Source organism: Chelonia mydas, chromosome 2 (assembly GCF_015237465.2).
Source record: "Chelonia mydas isolate rCheMyd1 chromosome 2, rCheMyd1.pri.v2, whole genome shotgun sequence".
Lineage (NCBI taxonomy): Eukaryota > Metazoa > Chordata > Testudines > Cheloniidae > Chelonia > Chelonia mydas.
Window position 1 is genome coordinate 81,512,825 of NC_057850.1, and position 7,935 is coordinate 81,520,759.

General features: G+C 38.8%; 1 long non-coding RNA gene across 1 annotated transcript; it reads left to right on the top strand.

Moving 5' to 3' along the window:
- The first annotated feature begins 11 nt into the window (after positions 1 to 11).
- Positions 12 to 4,861, top strand: LOC119565608. The gene is made up of 2 exons (XR_005224362.2): positions 12 to 150; positions 3,160 to 4,861. It is a non-coding gene; the product is annotated as an uncharacterized LOC119565608 (long non-coding RNA).
- Positions 4,862 to 7,935: the final 3,074 nt, after the last annotated feature.

A 7,935-nucleotide genomic window follows, 5' to 3' on the forward strand; every position in this document is an offset into this window, starting at 1 on the left:
GGGGGCGCCCCCGAGGCCAAGGCAGCCCCGCTGTCTGTGTGTGGGAGCATGGAAGGGGTTATAGGGGGCGGCGCTGGATTTGGGGGGCACTAGGGTAGGTCACCGTCGGGTCGGGCAGCCGGAGCCACAACAGCGCGCGGGATGGCCGAGGTAGGTGGGGAGCTCCAAGTATTTGCGGAGTGGGATGAGGCGGGAGGTTTGGGGGAGGTGGTGCTGGAGCAGTTTGGAGGGCTTCGTAGGGATTAGTTAGTCCATGGGGGGGGCGGGAGCACAGGTTTTGGGGGAAAGTTTTATGGATTTTTTTATTGGCAATTAGGAGTCAGTGGGGGAGCAGCCCTGGAAGGTTTTTTTTTGGGGGGGGGGGGAATTAGGAAGAGCAGCAATAAATTGGGGTGTATTAGGAGGAAGAGAAGCCTTGGAGCTTTCCTAGGAGTATTAGGAAAGAACTAGCAGCGTCTTTTTAGAGGGGTGGAAGAGGTGCAGAGCTTGATTTTCTCATCTTTGTTTTCTCCACTGCACCTTGCATTAGGGCTGTGACTAATTCAATAAGTTTTTAAATACAGATTTTAAATCTTTCAACAACAAAATTCTTCAAGAGAAAGCGTCTTAAAAATTGCTTTAAATTATTCCCTAAGTCTGCAAACGAATAAGATTTGGAAGGCTCCCTGTATTTCATTCTCTACCTTTTTTTAAAAACTTGTTCAAGTGAAACAGAAGAGCCTTTCTTCGGCTTTCAGAAGTGCTTCTATTACAGCTCCTGCTGAGGGGAAAGTTCACTGCTTGCAGACCAGAGTCCTTAACTAGGAAAAGGTCAAAGTGACACAACAGAATACATAAACGTTTGAAATAATGTGAGATTAGCTTTTACATTATCATTTCCTGCAACCTCAATTTCATGATTTAGCATTTCACATGTAAATAATCTAAAGTAATAACAAACAACAGTTTTTGTGAGGAGGAGGCAAACTTGAGTCTGCACAAGGGGAAGGGTCAATCACAAAAGTGCAACAAGAAATGAACAAAAAGAAAGTCCTACAAACAAAAGCTATTGAACTTTACATGTATAAATTAGCAATTACCTCCTGCCTATTACTGGCCTTAATCTGTTGACAATTACTTTCATGATGATTTTTCCAGTACTGATAATAAGCTTATATCTAGGAACATAAGAACGGCCATAGTGGGTCAGACCAAAGGTCCATCTTGTCCGCTATCCTGTCTTCTGACAGTGGTCAATGCTAGGTGCCCCGGAGGGAATGAACAGAACAGGTAATCATCAAGTGATCCATTCCCTGTCGCCAGGGAACAGAGGTTAGGGACAACATCCCTGTCCATCCTGGCTGATAGCCATTGATGGACCTATCCTCCATGGACTTATCTAGGTCTTGGAATCATAGAATATCAGAGTTGGAAGGGACCTCAGGAGGTCATCTAGTCCAACCCCCTGCTCAAAGCAGGACCAATCCCCAGTATTTGCCCTAGATCCCTAAATGGCCCCCTCAAGGTTTGAACTCACAACCCTGGGGTTAGCAGGCCAGTGCTCAAACCACGGAGCTATCCTTCCCCCCAGGGTTCTGTTTTGAACCTTGTTATAGTCTATAATTATTTGGCTCAGCAGGATCTCTTTTCTTCAGGACTGGTACAACTATGGCCTTTAGTCAGCTATCTGATACCTCCTCTTGCTCCTGTATCTTAAACATTTTTCCTAATGCTCTGATAGCACTTGTCCCATAGGCTTTTAGCAGTTCAGCTGTAATACTCAGCTGTGTATTCCTGCAACTTTCCCAAATTTTTTTTAACTGAGACTTAAAGGAGTGGGTGAAGGGCAGCATGCAGGATTGGCTGCAGTCAGAAAGATTACAGTGCAGAAATTATAAAAGATAAACAGATGATAGGATGCCAGAGAAAATAATGCAAATACGATCAATATCAGTCAGATGTATAGGCTGACTACCTAAATGGTGGGACATTGTACATAAAAACAATGTCTTTAACCTCTTACTGCTCCATGAGAAGATCTTTCCACTTAACTGTCCCGTGACTGCTTACTTTGCTTAATAAATTTTACCAGATTCTCTTAAAGGTTTTCTGAAAGTGCACTATATCCACTGCATCACACTTGGCCACATGCTTGTTAACACCCTCAAATAATTCTAGTAGTTTGGTGAGGCATGATTTCCCTTTACAAAAGCTGTGTTGACTCTTCCCCATCCTATTGTGTTTATCTCCTTGTCTAATAATTCTGTTCTTTACTATAGTTTTTACTAGTTTATGTGGTACTGAAGTTATGCTTACTGGCCTGTATTTATCAGGATCATTCCTGGAGCCTTCTTTAAAAATCAGCATTATATTAGCGATCCTCCAGTCATCTGGTACAGAGGCTGATTTAAGCAATATGTTACATACCACAGTTGTACAGTTAGTAGTTCTGCAGTTTCATACTTGACTTCCTTTAGAACTTTTGGGTGAATAGCATCTGGTGCTTGTGACGTATTACTGTTTAATTTATCATTCTGTTCCAGAACCATCTCTATTGACACCTTAATCTGGGAAAACACCTCAGATTTGTCACCCAAAAGGAATGGCTCAGGTGTGGGAATTTCCCTCACATCCTCTGTAATGATGATTAATACAAAGAATTAATTTAGCTTTTCCACAACAGCCTTGTCTTCCTTGAGTGCTCCTTTAGCACCTCCATCATCCAGTGGCCCCCCTGATTGTTTGGTAGGCTTCCTGCTTCTGATGTACTTAAAAGAAAAATTTCTGTTAGTTTTTGTGTCTTTTGCTGATCCTCTTGGATCAGATCCTGTGTGCCACTTAGGTCTAAATGAAGAATTCTCTCCCCTTGTAGGTTCCAGGACTAGCTGCTACAAGAAGCAGTCATTAAGAGTTTCTAGAAATTTTCTCTCTGTATCTTGAGGTGACAAGTTCCTAATCAATATGGGGACAGTTGAAATCCCCCATTATTACTGGGTTTTCTGTAGCCGCTCTAATCGCCCTGCGCATTTCACAGTCACCATCACAGTCAGATGGTCAGTAGCATATTCCTATGGCTATATTCTTATTATTCATGCATGGAATTTTATCCCTAGAGATTCTGTGGTACTGTCTGATTCATTTAAATTTTTTTACTATATTTTATTCTGTGTTTTCTTTCAGATGAAGTGCCACCGCATCTCCTGCCAGTGCAAACTACTGTCATTACTATATTTTTTGTACACTGGTTTTACTGTGTCCCATTGCTTATCCTTCTACCAATTTTCTGATTCTTATTATAGCAATATCATTTAATACCAAGCACTCACATTCACCTATCTTCATATTTAAACTTCTTGCATTTGTATTCAGGCATTTATAAAATTTGACATTTCATTTTCTGCCTTCATGGGATGTAGGAACATTACCTCCAGCCTGGTTATGGAGGAAAATGCCATGGTCAGGAGTGAATGATGCTGCTGTATTGCTCCCAGTGTTTGTAAAAGTGCTTTTGGGAGGAGGAGAATTACCGCCTCTCACGAGTACCTTTACTTGTTTTCAACTGTGAGGTCACATTTGGATCTGGAGTTGCATCTGCTTACATCGTGTGTGAATTTGCCTCAAAGGACGGAGGTAAAACCTTCATAAAAATATTAAACAGCTGACAGTGATTTTAATACAAATATGTATTAAAAATGAGAAAATAGTGTAACGGAGCTCAACATTTCTCTTAATTAGAGAATCTCATGGAGTACAACGATTTGTAATGTTTGATTTAAAACAAATGAGTTCATAGTTTCATATTTGTATCAGGAAGCAGTTAACAAAAAATAAATAAATTGCAAAGCAAGTTAATGTTTTAGGATCTGAAATTTCATTACCATAAATCCCACTCACGTGATCTTGTTAAAATTAGTAAAGTCTATCATTTGATTACCTAAATCACACTTTATAGAATTGATATTTAATTTTCAAATTAAACACCAAGGTTTACAGATTCACATTAGCAAATGAAATACTTAAGCAAAGAGTATATACAGCATAGGACAATTCTGTTCTCACTAATACTGGTCAATGGAGTTCATTTGGATATAAGGAGCAGAATTTGGACTTTAGGGCTCAGTTGTGTGCTCATATACAGAGACAAGTATTTCTGCCTCTTGTATGCGTAGTTAATTTTACTTAGTCAGGCTTCTACTCAGGGCACCCTCCTCTTTACCTCTTGACTGCTGTATTCCCTTAAAATCAGCATAAGGAGTGAGTGAATTTTGGTGCAGTTCCTATTGTCTGAACAGTTCAACGTAGCCTCACCATTTGCGGACATCAGTGAAGGTTTGTGTACTAGTCATGTGTAAATAGTTGTTTATGCAAAGTATCATTAAATATTATTTGAAAATTTAGCTCTCAGCTGTTTATTATTTTAACTCCCATAAGGGATGGTCATTATTTATACAACTATAAAACAATTTTTATTTAATTAGTTAGCTAAAGGACTGGGGCTCCTATGCAACTCTAATACAACCACTACTAATAAAAAGGCAATGAAGTATGTGTGTGAGCAGGAGAATGAACAGAAAGAACGAACGGGGAGTGGAGACAAAAGATGCAACTTGGCTTTCCTCCTTCCGTTGGGCATCTTTATGGATTCACTGATGGATGACCAAGGAAGAAAACAAAAAGAAACCCTTTCAGATTTCTGAAGATGAATGAGCTGAATTCCTGAAGAACTTTGACAGATGAATCTGATACATGAGGAAATTAAAGCATGTTACACTTTATAGACAATAACTGGAAACATTTAAGGAAAACTGATAACTCTGAGCAGGGTACAGACCCCTGCAAATGTATCTTTTTGTCACTACAATACAATCTTCCTTCATTTTAATAAGTTTTTTTGTTTTGTTTTTTCATTTTTAAAAAAATTATAAAGTGGCACTTAAAACTCAGGCCTTCAGTTGCTGGCTAAAAATTCAGTTATTAAGTGTATGTACAAATGGCGTTGAAGAGCTAAGGGGATTTCATTATTACCTAAAAGTTCCAATTTGCATGTTGCATTAAAGGAATTCTGAATTCCATTTTTATCAGGATAAATTAGCAACAAACTGTGCTCATGGAAGTGTTTTATTTAATGGGGACTTTAAGTAGGTTTTTTTTATTATTATTATTCCCATGCTGTTTGCAAAGTAGTACAATACATTGCTCCGAAACACTGAATAGCAGAGTAAAACTGGAATAAGTCTACATCATACTCCTGAGAGTGGGCATCAAATATGGTCTTGGTGTCTAAAAGGATTGGGGTCAGTCTTACAGCACCCTCTTCCTACTGGACCATGTTTTGCTCTTGCTGAGCAAGCTCACTCCCCGGAGTAATTCTGTGTGAGCTTTCTCAAGGAATCCAGGGAAGCAGTTTCCAGCAGTGTTAGCTGGCTTATTTTTAAGCATTCTTAACAAAACTTCACAGACTCTTCCCTCAAATGTCTGTGCAGGCCAAGCAGTTCCTTGCCCAAGTCTATCCCTCACACCAGTAACTTCAGCAACCCAAAGTTTTCTAGCTCTTACCTCAGAGCCTAAGCAATAAAGGACTTCACACAATCTCCCTTCTCTCCATTTGATTTCTGGACCAATTCCTTAGTTCAGTAGCAGTCCACTAGGAGCATAGCCCCTCAGCTCTGTGGGGGAATTGCAATCCTTCTCCTCTGTTTCCTGCTGTCTTCTTTTACAAGGGTCAGGTAATTAAGTTCTATCTCTCAGGTGCTGCAGGCAGAGCTAATCAGCCAACAAGTTGCAGGCCTCTGATCCTAGAGGAATGGTATCTCTTAAACCTTCACAGAGTCATAGAAATCCTTTGCATGGATTCTATATTTCTCTGGGCATGTGGCACATATGATTTTTTTTTTTTTTTTACATTTTATACAATTTAAATACATAAATATAGGAACACTTATACCCCAATTCCCCAATACAGCATTTCTATGGGCAAAGTGAATGCAAAAGACAGTGGCTCAAATTCCTCTCCAGTGCAGCCACACTGAAGCAATGAATTTAGCACAACACCCCATTGTGCTAGGCACTGTGCATTCACTTAACAAAAAGATGATCCCTCCCCCAAAACCTTACAGTCTTATTGATTTCATTGGAACTACTCATGCGCATGCATAACTGCAAAATTGGGGGCTTTTTATACAAAGATGTTTCTCTGAAATCTCTCAGTTTTTCTAAGTTGGGTAAATATGTCAGTTAACATGATAAAATAAGAACTAATTCCTTAGCATTGGGTCTCTTAATGAGTCCTTTTGGTTTTTTACAGTGAAACACCTTTAAAGCGAATCATGTAAGTTATGTATGAATCTGGTAATGCTGTAAGATGGTTGAGTGTGAGGACGTTAACTGATCAATTTGGTATTGTTTCTTTTTTAATTTTTTTAATGGTTTCTTTTTTTAAAATAAACTTTTCAATTACACTGGTGTAAATCCAGAATAACACCATTGATTTTAATGGATTTACGCCATCATTACACTGGCATAATTAAAATGCAGAGTTTTGCTCAAAGTCTAGCTTTTGTTTCTATGAAATCGGTACTTCGTGTACATTTTGACCATTTAAAGTTTTCTTCTTTAGTTATTCGGGTAGGGGAGCTATTCCTATTTCACAGTCATTCTCTGAGTATCTAAAAGCATACAATAGTGTACAAAGAAAGATATAACCACTCACAAGTGCCCCTCCCCTTAAGCACAACCAGTACCTGGAAATGGCCAGAATTTTTGTATTTGCTACTCAAGAGGTCAAATCGTACAATTCTTACTCAAGTAAGGTGTCCATTTTACCTTGCTGAACGTTTCTGTTTACTTTCTGCATATTATGTTTTTAGCATACACAACAGGATCTCCATTTTTATAAAAGATAACTTGAATTTTTTTAAAACAAAGTGATTCAGAGTTATTTATAAAGTTACACTTTAAGAAACCTTCAGCACATTAACGTTTCTAGACCTGTTGCTATTCATTTATGCCACATCCAGTTATATCCGACATGCTGGATTACATTATATAATGCAAGGCATATTGCTGTTGTCTAATCTTTATCTCTTAATATCCAATCTCCTTTGGCTTGCACATGAGTATCGCTTATGGTTACTTAAAATAACCACTTATTTTTGTTTCAAGGACAGTGGTATATCTGATGAGCACTCAACACTCTTCCTTATTCCGCCAGAAGTCACACATCCTGTATCCTTGATTCTTGTGTAATTTAAATTAGAACTGCATTGATAGGGGTCTTTCATTTAAATTACACAAATCAAACATCTAAAGTGCATGAAGTCACACATATCAGAACTCTAGTGCTTTCAGTTTGGCCAGCATGTCCTTCAAAGAGGCTGAGACTTGTCCTTCCCTTTGCCCCAAACCAGGGGTATATATATAGTTTCCCCCAGAAAGACATCCTGGAGAAAAGAAATACGTGAGTTAAAACTAACCTTGGACAGCTTTAATTTGGACATTAATGCTGGTTCCCATCATACCCTCAGAATACATTGGTTGCAGAATCAGATCAAATATGTGCTGACTTCAATTGGAAATGCACATGTATTCATTGCACACATCATATTGTCCTAATACTGAGTACTAAATGCCTAAGAAACTTCAATATAGGAAGCAATTCTATCACATGTCAAATGTATTACTACAACATCTAGGGTGAGATTTTACACCCACTTGAAACAAAATTCATTCATTTCCCACAGTAACCTGAACGTCACACCCTTGCAAGTATGTGTTGCTAGATCTTTCATTATATGCCCAGTGTTATGAAAACAAAGTGAAATGCAATTCAGCAACTTTTAAAAAAAAGCACAAATACAGATTAACATGCAACCTTAATTCAGCCTCCTTGTGCTCCCTGTTCAACTCTCTACTTCTGTCCAACTCTGCCCTCCCTGCCCCCACCAATTCCTGTCCTCT